The sequence below is a fragment of the Bacillus rossius genome, chromosome 1, assembly GCF_032445375.1.
Source record: "Bacillus rossius redtenbacheri isolate Brsri chromosome 1, Brsri_v3, whole genome shotgun sequence".
Lineage (NCBI taxonomy): Eukaryota > Metazoa > Arthropoda > Insecta > Phasmatodea > Bacillidae > Bacillus > Bacillus rossius.
The window spans coordinates 191,101,570-191,115,105 of record NC_086330.1 but is presented as its reverse complement, the minus strand read 5'-3'; the positions used below and the strand labels follow the sequence as shown (position 1 = coordinate 191,115,105).

The following is a 13,536-nucleotide window of genomic DNA, read 5'->3' as shown; positions in this document are numbered from 1 at the left end:
ATCGCCTTCACATGTACACATTTCTGTGCACTTTAGTCCATACGTGAGACAGGTGCATGGTGGACAACAGCGACGTAGGGGGCAAGTGCAACTACAAAGCTCTGCCATAAGGTCTGGAACACAAGGCAAGGTGCACACGATTGGTTCAATCGTTCCTCCAACGTACGTCCATCCGAAGCTGAGTGGTGACGGTATGACTGGGTTTTGTTTGATATCTTGATTCCACTCAGGTGCCTGAAGATGAGCTCTTAACAGTGCTGGAGTTAGAGCAGCTTTTGTTGGTGGAAGATTTTCATCTTGACATTGTTTTTTTGTGAAAATCCACCATCGCACATCTCCAATCTCAGTCATTGTAGTTTTTGGAATATATAATTGACAAATAAATGACTCCAAAGCGTTTCTGACATCATCTGGAAGAGTGGGTGTTGTACCAAGCTTTGCTAGGGCCTCTAGTAGGTCATCGTTAATGGAATTAAATGCTTTCCACCACTTAAGCTTCCCTTTATTGGCAAATGACCCAGTGACATCTGAACCTGATAAGGCATGAAGTCCAGGGAGAGCAGCAGACTTGAGTAATCCCAATGACTTGTGGATAGGGGCTATGTCAACAAACCTTTTCATTCCCTGGCCAAGGAAAATTCCAAATTGTAATGTCATTTTAGGAAATCGCCTTAAGGCTAAAACCAGAACATCCTTATCTGGCGAATAAACGTGCGTTGTTCTGTATCCTTGTTGTGATACGTATACTCCGTAAAGTATGATTTTTGTATCTGCTTCTTCCTGTGTGGTCCGAAGGCTTGAAACATCTGTTCCATCTGATGATGCAGCTTGATCCCTCCAACTAACTATATATGTCTTGTTATTGCTCACTCCCCATTGTAATATGTGACTAGATAGGAACTCTGTTAGCTCATCTTTGTTTTTATTATGAGCAAGCAAATTCTTCATTGAAGTTTTGCTAACTATCATTCCAGGCGTTATTTTGTAACGGATGGGATCATGCTCAGTTGCCGAATACATCTCATTTAATTTTTTAATGAATTGTCCTTATACATGTCAAACACAATATGTACTGAATTATAGGCATTGAATTTTTTACCAATCCACTCGCTTAAGTGCAATCCTAGATCGTGACACGTTTTTACTGTGTTAGGCTCATTGTAAGTGGGCAGTAGAGCCATTCCATCAAATATAGCCGCGATTTTGTCCGATCCTTGTTAGTCTTCTTTTGGATGTGATAGTGGTGAACTTCTATCAATCTGTTCTTCATTTGAGGGCAATGACTCCAAAATCGCTGCAAGATTTGATTTGTTGGAACAATGATGCATTTTCCCATCACAAGCAAACAATTATTTTGGGAGGGGTGAAAATTCGTAGTTGCTCATATTGAACTTTATGTCAATATCATCTCTGCTTCGAGATGCTATCAATAGCCTAGACATAAGTGAGAGATCTCTTTTCATATATACTATTTTGTCTTTAAGGACAACTTCAACCTTTTTCGCTGATGCTTTACAAGTTTTTGTGGGATATTTCTTCATTGGAGACCAAAATTGTGTTTTGTTGCTATTTACACGCTCTGCCATAAAAGATTCCTCTAACTTTTGACCCACTTCTTCTATGTTACTTACAAAATCTTACACATCTTCCGGGAACACTCTTTGAGTAAGAATGTGGGTGAGTTGTTGGTTTTTACACTGAAAAGGGTTGGTAGAATTTATAAATGCATCTTTGAGTTTCAATACATTGCGATCCTGGCGTTTTTGGGCAGTATCTAGAAGCCCATGGTGTTTTGTCTGTCCACCAGTTTTCATCCCAAGCAATATTTCTGTCTCATTTGAAATTCTGTTCAGTTAGGGATTTACAAGGAAGAAACTATTTCTGGCATTATAATTTTGTGTAATACCTACCAGTCCTCCTTTCACTTATAATTTACAGTTTTGGTGCTCTAAAGCTTCATCTGCACCTAGGGCACAGAATGGTACAACATTACGATTGACTACCCATTTTCCCTCTATGAAGTTTTTCCAGATATCTGGATCTGTTGATTGTAATCCATACATCTCAGCAAGATACAGTGAAATCATCCTTGCATAATTTAGTCTATTTAGAGCAAAGAAATACTTCAGAAAGTCATGAAGAGCAGCCAGGCTGAGATTTCAATAAGATGTTCTAACAGATCTGATAAAGCACAACATAGACTGTACCATATCCACACATGAACATGCCATCTTGAAGACCGGTTCCACTGATTTCCTACAACTCACAAATATTTTTATTTCTTCAAGTATCCTATTTTCTTTAATGAAAGACATTACCGCATCATGTTTTTGTTTAATACTGGTTTCATTGTGAGATTGTAAACTTACTGCTAGTTCATCCAGTAGAGGCTGTAACAATGTAATTTTTCCCGGTCGTTCTTTGTCAAATTCTTCTAGAAGAAGAATATTTAATGTGGTTGCAGTTGTTAAATGGGCTTCAATAGCTCTCCTTACATGTCTTCCCTCCAGTATTTGTTTCATAGTCACTGAGGAGTACAAATCACATTCCACCCACAGCTCTGGTATTCCACTTCCACATACAAACTAACCAATTGTTTTAAGTTGAGCTATGATTATGTGCAGTTCTCCAGGCTTCAATATCCATTTGCCCTTGCAATCTTCTTTTGCCATTTCAAACTGCTTTAAAGGTTTATAAATTGCCATGTCAGCAGTAACAACGACTTTGTTTGTCGTTTTATTCACATATATGTTTAGTTTTTCAAGCAGCCTTATAACTGTTAACTGAACAGAACTATTGGTTGGAGGCTCTGGAATTACTGGCAGCAATGAAACTCTGGAAACACATTTAACATCTCCTAAATAGCTGTTATACCCTATCCATGTGGCAGAGTATATAGATATATCATTACCATTCAATATGGATCTTCGTAACAGGAACCAAACACTGTCAAAACATATTGCTTTTTTAAGTAATTCACCATATTTTTGGACAATGTTGGAAATGACTGGTTCTGGACAACATGTATTCTAGTTCGCAGGTTTTGTACAATACAGTATTTTTGTTAAGGCATCTTCAAGATTTGGTAATGGAAAATTATTTGATGAGGCCAATGATATTGGAGCATGCCGATCTGACTCTTTTACATCTTGGTAAACAGCTACAGCTGTCTCATGAAATGTCTTTCTTCCATAAATGGTGTCTTCACAAAAGTCAATATTGTCCATAGAACAATGTATAAACCTGTCAGTAACCAAATCTGGTGGTATGTATACGCCATCATTGCTAATAATTAGAGACATGCAAAAGGTGTGTTTATTTTGTGATGAAAAGTGGTGTTATTTTCCCTTAAAATCGGTGTTATTTTTACCTAAACGCGGGTTTATTTTTTTTTTAATTTTTGCGATTTCAAGTGTAAGAAATATGAAGAGAACATTGTAATATAATTGCACCATCAGTTGAAACATTATAAATTAAAATTACACAAATATAGGTTAAAAAGACACAATTTTAAGAACTCAGATTCTAAATTAAGTCAACCCAATAATTTCAGAAGCAAAGTACTTTGACACAACGTTTAACTTTCAAATGAAATAATAGCCATTGTAGCTAAATTTTCTTATTTCAAATTAGTTCTCTTGTCAGTGAGAACATTATTGTATTGTAACAAGAAGCGTTCCGAATCAACGTTTGCACACAACATCCACACTGCTTCCAGGCACCTGTCAGAAAATTCAGGTTGTGAAAGTTTTACAACTTGAAGTGCCTTCACTACATCCACACTACTTTCCTTCATTTGTTTCTCAACTATCTGTTTCAACTCTCCAAAACCGGTGATCAGCTCCTGGCGGTCCATTTCTTTCAGAGTAGAAACGTTACACAACTTAGCAAGCAAAATAGGGATCATGTCTGTAATCAAAATATTTTTTTGGATCAAAGGCAGTTAAGGGTTTTCAAAGTCAAGTCTGCTTGGATCCGTAGCCATCAAGCTGGTAAGCTTCACCAGAGATTTTGTAGACACTTGCACTACACTTATTTTCACTGCAGCTGCTTTCGTGGTGTTCATGTGGTCCAAAACTGGTTTTGTTTTGTCAAAAAAATGCACTGCTTCATGTTTTCAAAGTTGCATTGTATCTTGGTAAGCTCGCCATGCAAAATATTAGCATTTGGGTATCTCCAGCCTTCTAGCCTCATTATTAAAGTATTTTCGGATTTAAAAAAAGTTTTTTTAACACATATCGCCCAACTACATATTTACCCTTGCATATAACCCACGATCACGAAATTCGTGCTCACGAAGTTTGGTGATTGCTTGAGGTTTCGGCATATTTTACACTTTCGAACTTCTGCTGAGAAATATGAAGACGTTTTCTATCACAAACTACAGTTTTTATAAAATAGTTGCACTGTATACAACATTTTTAAACGAAAATTATCATTCTTAAAAATAAAACGTAATTGTTAAGTCTGTTTACAGTATAAGAGAACAAATTAAAACAGTTTGCATAGTCCATAGTAGATGCAAGATGAACAGTTGAGCGTAATTTATAATTTGCTTCGCGACACAAGCGCTGTAATGCACAAAATATCCAACAAAATGGCCGTACATTACTCTTTGACTCTGTAAACATGCCTTCGAGAGAACGTGAGCGTATTAGTGCACGAGTGCAGTTCGCCAAGAACGCGTCGTATCAAATAAATAATAAAACGTAAACATTGGCAAGTGTAGTCTTTACGTTGATGGTGTTATCAGTGGTGACAACGGCTGTTTATTTTTTTTTTTAAGTTACCAAACGGCGGGAAAGTGTGGTTATTCGTGGTAAACAGACGTATTTCGCACAAAAAATTCAAGGTATCAGAAATTATGTAAAAGTGAGGTTATTCGTGTTAAACTTACAAATTTCGCGTAAAAATTCGTTTTATCGTAAATGCGAAATTTGCATGTCCCTACTAATAATCCTATTAACCACACTTCTTGCAATATCTGTTTCAATTCTCAGGACTCTTGAGTAATCAATACTGCAACCAATGTTATACATGAGTTTGATCAAAGACTGACTTCGTGTTGTATTATGAATAGTTAAGCCACAAGCCACCTGAAGAGATAGTTCTCGACTGTGATGGAAACTTAAAGATGTTTTGTTTTCTACTTGTCTTCGAGAAACACAGTTTTACATGAGCATCTGTGACATATTGCTTGCTCGTCTCTGTACATCTTCGTTCTTTGATATTTTATTTTCATTAATGGTATTTTTCCCTGCGATACACCATTTAAAGAACATTTCAATTTCTTGTGGAACAATTTCTGTGAGACTTTCTGGAATAATACCATCAAATGTCCATGATTTTGCTTTAAAAATGTGTTTTCTTATAATGCTTGCAGATTCAAGCAATACATTCAATTCTCTCATCATTTCATCGCCACAACTTTCCGCTTCAGCAATCAGTTTGTCTCTAGTACAGTTCACTGAAACTCTTTGCGGCTTGTTAGCCTGGTTTGGACGAGAGAATTCACTGTCTTTGTCTGATAGTTCTGTTTCAATGAAAACTTTAAGTTGTTTGTGTCATAGCATTACGCTGTACATTGTTTGAAGAACAAATATTTAAATACGTTTCTTCCAGGACATCCATTCCAAATATTTTTCCTGAAGATATTTTTCCTGCTCCAATATTTATTTATAAACTCTACACATGCTGCCATTGAAGCAACATACTTAATCTGTTGATTTGTGTCCGTATTCTTCGGTCGAAGGATGTTAGTGACATTTTTTGCCCAGCATTTAGGGTGGTACATCACGTCAATTGCATGAGCGTAATTTGGGTCTACAGCTTCGCTAAGCCGTACTCTTAAAATGTCATCATTATTTAGTTCAACAGCATGGCGCAAGTTTTTCCCAGCAGTATTAGTCGATTTTTTTCTTATTTTAAGTCTTCTAGAACCTCGCTTGTCACAAAAAAATACTGTTCTTTTATATAGTTCCTTGTTTGAGATCTTGTTAATTTGATAGAAAAACTTTCAGAGATTGACGCACATGCCTCTTGCAATGGCTCATTTAATCTTTCCTCGTATTTCTTTCTTAAAAGTCCAATATGCTTTTTATGGGTTATACGTTGATAACACGACCTATGCCATGCAATCTTTTGTGTTCTCATAGAATCAACACTAAAATCATCATCAAACTGGTTTACTATATTTTCGCATTGTTCATCACCATAACATTGTATTTCACCTATGCAATCCACAAGTTTCCTGTCAGTTTCACTAGATGGATGAGATAAGTACTAGTTTTTCAGATGATGACGAGGTACAGAGGACTCAACTAGGATTATTTATTGTCTTCCTCTTCTTTGCCAAACTACAATGATATGCAGCATCCATTATTACGTTTTTTTCTGGTTACTTCTCCAAGTTATCTGTAACAAAAATAGATTTTATATTAGCTTAATATTGAATGCATACAAATTTTAAATGCATACATAACATGTACAAAGTTACAGAAAGCTGATATTGGCGAGTAATACTGGAGATTTCTAGCATCTGAGTGAATTATTCATTTAAAAGCTAAATTTCTATGTTAAAGGTCAGTCGTACACAAAATACCCTAAGAACATGTTTTGTGTATAATTTAATACTGAATACTTTTTGTAAGAAGAAACTTTGTCATAAATATTGTATTTTACGAGCTAAACATGAAAAACAAATACCGTGTACAGTAGAGTGGCTGCCATTTTGTTTTTTGAGTATAAGATTAATCTGCCACTAGTGTCTACTGTCCACCATCCAAATACTTATTCTCCATGTTATAACTAAGGGATTGATACTACTCCCATGCTTGTATCATCAAAAATCCCACGGATGTACACTTGCAAGCCGACTATCAGCCACATTTATACATTTGTGAGTTTACGTTTTTCCCTCATGCATTATAGATTGTCTCCTTCTATAATTACTTGGACTTTTACACGCCTAGGCTTAAATTATTACATGTTTAGAAATAAAATCAACTTTTCATGTTATAAAATATGTATATTTTGCGATTTAAAATGTTCATTGCCGACTATAAACGTTATGTTTTTCACTGTGTTTAGATAGCTAATCTTATCTACTCTTAAAGTACCCACGGTATTTTCTGGTTGTTTATGGTTGTTACGTGACATAAATAGTGGGATGGATTCGATTTTTGAGATGTAATTTGCATGAAAGTATTGTATTGGACTAAATGGGAACTAAACGGGACCTGGAGAATATAGTGCAAATAACGGGAAAACGTAAATAACGGTAACGTAAATAAGGGGTTTCGCTGTATGTGTACATTGTAAATAAGTTTGCCTATACCTATATAAACTTCTTTTTCGCATTTTAAAGCAAAATATTGCAAAAAAAATTCCTTAAAAAATTATTTTAAATTTTTTCTTCACATATAGGTCGCACTTCATTTTTTCCCCATTAAATCTGGTAAAATTGCCGCGACCTATATGCGAGTAAATACGGTACATATACGATACAGTTGTGTTGAAGTCTAGGTATGAGTATTGAACAGGATGAAGAGTTACTATTTTCTATTAACGACAATGTACACACATCACCTTTTCAAGGGGGACTATAGTGAGGACCCCACATTCAAAAGTTAAAATTGGCCCTCAAGGACCCGGATCACCCGGAGAAATATAAAAAGCTAGGCATTATGGTATGAAAAAGAATGGGAAAATATTCTATAAATTGAATTCACAAGGAGGAGAAATTCATTTGACACTAGTACCAGAGAATTTTCAATGGGAAATTATTCAAACACACCATAATTCTCTATTAGAGGCAGCCATTTTTGCATATTTAAGATATGAAAATTAGCCAAGTACACTATTGGGGTACCATGAGTAAAGGGATCGTCCATTAATCACGTGAGGCTCGAAACGGGGGGGGGGGGGGGGGGGGGGGTTCGGAAAAATCACTAAATATCACAAGGGGAGAGGAGGGGTGTAGAGAGATATCACGTGTATTAATTTTTTCACGCGATTTCTACTAAACCGAAAAGCGACACGTGACCTTGACTCGCCGTAGCCAGGCAACAATATCACCGCCCGGCTCGGCTTGCCAGTCGCCAGTAAGACTGTGATTTTGGCGCCGAATATACATGCTGTGCTTAATTTTCCAGAATTAAATTATATTATACCTATATTTAAATATAATATTCTGAAATTTTTAAAAATATTTTGTACCGAAAAAATACACGTGATTTTTTTTTTTGGGGGGGGGGGGGGAGTCTAAAACCTCACCACAAATCACTAGGGGGGAGGGGGGGTTAAAAATTTGCTAAAAAAACATCACGTGATTAATGGACGACCCCAAAGACGTAACAAAATATGTAAAATCATGTGAAGTTTGTCAGAGCCAAACAAGGGCGCGAAAAACAGTCAGGCCATTTACAACCAATTGAGCCACTGCCGATATTAAGACAATGGGCACTGGATGCCAAAGGCCCACTACCGAGTACAAGAAATGGCAACAAATATATTCTTGTCATGTCAAGATTCGTAGTTGCTAAGACTGTACCAAGAATCGACGCCGAGACCAGCGCAGAATTTATCCAAGACATCATTTTATGTTTTGGGTGTCTAGACAGGCTGCTGATGGACAGTGGAACATCATTTAATAACACATTAGTAACAAAACTCTAACAAAAACTGCAGATCAAGAAGCTCCAGACAACAAGTATTAATACGTGTTGCAATGGATTGGTGTAATTGAAGAGCAATTGACTATATGGGAGGCGGATGACCCCCGCAGCTGGGATGAATACCTCCAATAGATAATATTTAACTATAACACGACAGTTAATTCCAGCAACAAATATACACCCTTTTTCCTAGTACACGGGGTTGAGGCCATGCAACCATCACATGCTGTGCTTGGGAAATTTCTACATAGATCATCGGATTGGAAAAAACCCTTACGCTGTGATAGGAATCAGTCCAAAATAAATATTATGCAGTCAGAAAACACAGAAAATCAGGTTCAATAAAAAATTTAAAGCAAGCACATACAAGGAAGGAGACTCGGTTTGGCTTAGACGCAAGCTTCAACATAAGTCATTATCATTTAAATATGTAGGTCCTTTTAAGGTAAGTAGGGTTTTAGGTCCAGCAACAGTCGTGCTGCGAATGAAAAAATTTAGGAAAATGATCAATGATTCGGTGTCAACACGTAATCTGAAGCGAGCATATATATAAAAATAATTTAGTATTAAGGTAAAGCAATGTTCAGACGTAAGTCCTAGTGATAAGAATGATGATATTAATTAGTGTTACACATCAGTAATGACAGTAAACCTAAGTTCTGCTATCATTTAGTTACACTTCACTCTCTCTTAATGACTTGTGTAACGGGTGGATCTTTTAGTTTGAAAAGGCAAAATAATGATTTTGTCTAGATATAAGTACCTCTATGTTTATTTAACTTTGGTTATTTTCACATTAAAATAATATTTGATAAACTGATTGACAAATATATGAAAATTATTGGATTATATTAACATACATTTAAAATTACATTATCTAAAGAATAGGCCGGCCCTAATTAGAAAATTACCCTTAATCATTTGATACAACTAAAATAAAATCAGCAACAATAAACAGGTTAATTATTAACAATAGCAGACTTAGAGCGATTAAAGTTCCGAAAAAAAAATTTCTGGAGTTCCGATACTTTCAACGTCGTGATTTAATGTTATTCTGAAGATATATAAAATAAACTGAAGGACTGGAGGTTTGACGATTGCTGGCCGAAGTTCAGCTGCTAACGAGGCGCCAGGGCGCCTTAGTCGTCCTGCTTTCTGGAGGAATGACTCGAGGGTGGAGTGGTCAGGTCCGCATCCGGCCCTTGGACCCTGTCTGTGAACAGGTCCAAAACAAACATTTTCAGAACTGGCTCACAGACAGTTAGCAAAATAGGCAGAAAATGCCTACTAACAAAGATGATTGAGGGGAAATAAAGTTTGTCAAAACTCACCATACAGGGAGATGGTGTCCAGCATCAGCCAGCGAACACGCGGTTGTCGCGGACTTTTCCATAGTTAAAAAAAAAAGAAAATATTATAAAGTATTATTAACGAAGCATGACTACTTCTATGAGGTATACAGACTGACTAATTACTAAATACTAAAGTTGTAGGGAGCACATCCCTTGCCTAGCTGATTACATCTTTGAATGACGACCGGAGTGAAGCCTTGATATGCGGCTCACCGACTATGCGGTGTGGTCAGTCTGCTGTCGCGGTGCAAAGTCCGTTTGGGGCGGCAGCGGCTCGTAATTAAAAGACGACGTCAATCAAAGGAAGAGGGGAGTCTTTGGCTTCTGGACCGAAAGGTTCCAAGATTTCCCAGGGAGAGGTCGAGAACTACTGTCTTCTATATCTCGAAGTTGGTGGTACTGGCCGATGTCAACATGACCTACTGAGGGGTGTCCGAAACAGGGAGAGATCGACTCACACGAGGCGACTTCTAAAGCATTGGGCTTATGGAGGGGACTAGTGCAGCACTCTGGTGGCTTGGAAATGAACTACAGGGCACTGTTTGTTGTGTGAGGTGCCAGGGGAAAGGCATCTAGCGGGCGTTCAAACACCCAGGGGAAATAATTTGCAACTCTGCTACTAGAGGTCAGAGGCAGTACATTCAAATGCTCGTGTCCAGACCTTGAGACAGGCTGGTGTTAAGGACCGGACACTGCTCTGGGCAGTGTTCCCAGGAAAGGCTGGAAAGGGGGTGGTGGGGTGGAACTGCGCTACTGTGGAAAATTAGGCCAGCGACGTGTCGAAACGTACGTTAAGATGAGCCGCGGGTATGTCTGCAATCGCTCACGTAAGGCTGGCTCTCAGAAACTAGCAGGTCTAATAGCTTGCAGGCCATAGCACTTCTTGTCACGGCTCGGAGAGGAATTACAGGCAATGTATGTGCGCCAAAGCGGGGATAAGACGATAGCACTTGCTGGGTCATTAGATGGTAGGCAAAATGATGTGCTGGGAACGATTGGGGAGACAGGTCAGACAAAGATTAAATGGGAGTGTACAGGAGGCAGAAAAAGTTTAAGTTCTTGCAGCAAAAAAACAATGACTGGTCACATTATTTTTCAAAAGTTCAAATTTAGAATTGTGCCAAAAATACTAATTGGCAAAACATACTCCCCCACTGAAAGGCGGAGCCAGGGTAAGCAACCAACACTATGCATGAGAAGTTTGAGACCTGGTATACTTACCCTGTACCAGAACCGACTGAGATAAACTACTTCCAATAAATGATAAACTTACTAGGTAACGTGATTATACAAAACCACCTTAAGAACTAAGAGACATGATTATTCATGATTTACACACAACTTTACGAACTAACAGGCATGGTTATTCATGCTTTACATACAACTTTACGCACATGATTTGCTTATGAAATAAGTGTCATGATTCTCTTATAAACTAAGTGTCATGACTCTCTTATGAACTAAGTGGCGCCACTTAAAACTAAACACTTTAATCTAAAACATTCTTAATATAAAATATTTGCAGTGCTAGCACTCTTACAAACTTGTACCATGGATTTCTATTTTTATTACTTATAATTAGGACCTAGGATTTTTTGTATGTTGTCAACACTGATTGTTTCGGATGGCATGCCAAAGATTTGTATGATACTCCTCGAATAGGAGTAAAGAAAGCACCTAATTGATGTTAGGATGCACTTTCTTTAGGTGCGAAATGTATGCGCGCGTTATGTATGCACCCGAACTTGGGTCGGCTAGTGCGACCGTTACTGGGGTTATAAAGCATTAGATTTGCCACGGGCCACTCCAACAATATGCAAGTTTGGCACATCGCTTGTCGATAGCCTTCCTTTTTGGGTGTGCCTTGCACAACACCATATCACCTACCCTGTATGGATTAAGTAACGTTTCTTATTGTATTTCTGCCTGCTTGTCGCGTGGGCTAAGTTCAGATTGTGTTGAGCTCTTCTCCAGGCCTCTTTTATGTTGCGAGGGTTATCCAGGAGAAGCTCATGTAGTGACCAGAGATTAGAAAGTGGATTGTTAGGTTTATATGTGTCTGTGAGTAGGGCGTGGCATGAAATGGGAGGTTCCTCCTTAAGATTTTATTTGGAGGGATTCTCAAAGATTCGAGAAAGAGCATCTGCCATGATATTCTGTGAACCTCTGATATGTTGAATTGTAAATTTAAGTGAAGAGATTTTTGCTATCCATCTGCCTAGTTTTCCTAGTTGCTTGGGGTGAGCCAAAAGCCAAGCTAGGGCCTGATTGTCAGTCTCTAATAAAAATTCCCTGTGCTCAAGGTACTGCCGAAACTTGTCGATTCCGAACACAACTGCTAAACACTCAAGATCATAAACAAAGGACGATTTTCTCTCTCGATGAGTTAGAGTGCGAGAGGCGAAAACTATTGGTTGCCTGTGGCCATCGAACTCTTGTGATAGAACTGCGCCAATGGCGACACTCAATCTGTCTGTCTGTCTGTAGGATGAATGGTTTAGTGAATTCCGCCATCCGAAGAACAGGTGGGCTGGCTATGGCTTGTTTTAAATAATTGAAAGCTTTGTCTTGTTCAGGACCCCAATTGAATGATGTGTTTTTCTTTTGAAGTGCATTTAACGGGGCTGCGTGTTCTGCAAAATTAGGGATAAATTTAGCATACAAATTAGCCATTCCAATAGATCTTGAAATTCCTTTTGGATATTTCAGTGGTTGGAAATCAGCTATGGCCTGTGTACGGCTTGGGTCAATTGTTACTCCTCTACTGCAAATTATGTGTCCCAGAAAAGAAATTTCGAAAACTGCAAACTTAACTTTCTTTGTATTGACTGTGAGTCCTGCTTTACGCAGTCGGGTGAGAACTTCAGACAAATGAGCTATTATGTTCTTCACAAGATTCAGAATACACTATAACATCGTCAAGGTAATTAAATACAAATTTTAATTTTAAATCACCAAAAACTTGGTCAAGAAGGTGAGTTAATACCTGTGCTCCTGGGCTAGGCCAAAAGGAACTACTTTGTATTGATACAAATTCCAGGGAACGCAAAAGCCGGTGACTGTTTTTGACTTTGGGGTTAGTGGTATTTGATGATAGGCCAAATTAAGATCAAAAATGCTAAAATACTTGGCTTTGCTATACCAATGGCAAGCTGAATTCAAATCAGGTAATGGTACCATTTTCATGTCTGTGTGTCAGTTAATTTTTCTATCCACTATCTAACCAAAAATGCTGGAGAAGAAAAACTGGAAGTCGATGGTTCAATTACATCCTTGTCCAATAGGTCTTGTATGTGTTCGCGCATGATTACCATTTTGGGTCCTAATAATTGATAAGGGTAAAACCTGACTGGGGATTTATCCAAAAGTTTTATTTCATATTGCACTGAGTACAACCTAGTTTTTTTGTCAAAACATCTGGGAACCTGTGACATAGATTTTCCACTGCTTTTCTTTGCGATGTGTCGAGATGTGTCAGGGATAACTCACATCCATCCTCAACTTCAAAC

General features: G+C 37.9%; 1 protein-coding gene and 1 long non-coding RNA gene across 2 annotated transcripts in view; one reads left to right on the top strand and one right to left on the bottom strand.

The window, feature by feature from the left end:
- The window catches only part of LOC134527172 (importin-11-like), a 251,035-nt gene that overhangs the window by 53,108 nt on the left and 184,391 nt on the right, over positions 1-13,536 (top strand). The gene's annotated exons all lie outside the window — the stretch shown is intronic.
- Positions 9,625-13,536, bottom strand: part of LOC134527173 (uncharacterized) — a 36,899-nt gene continuing 32,987 nt past the window's right edge. Inside the window, exon 3 of the long non-coding RNA XR_010074117.1 lies at positions 9,625-9,888. This is a non-coding gene — a long non-coding RNA (uncharacterized LOC134527173). The remainder of the gene's footprint in view (positions 9,889-13,536) is intronic.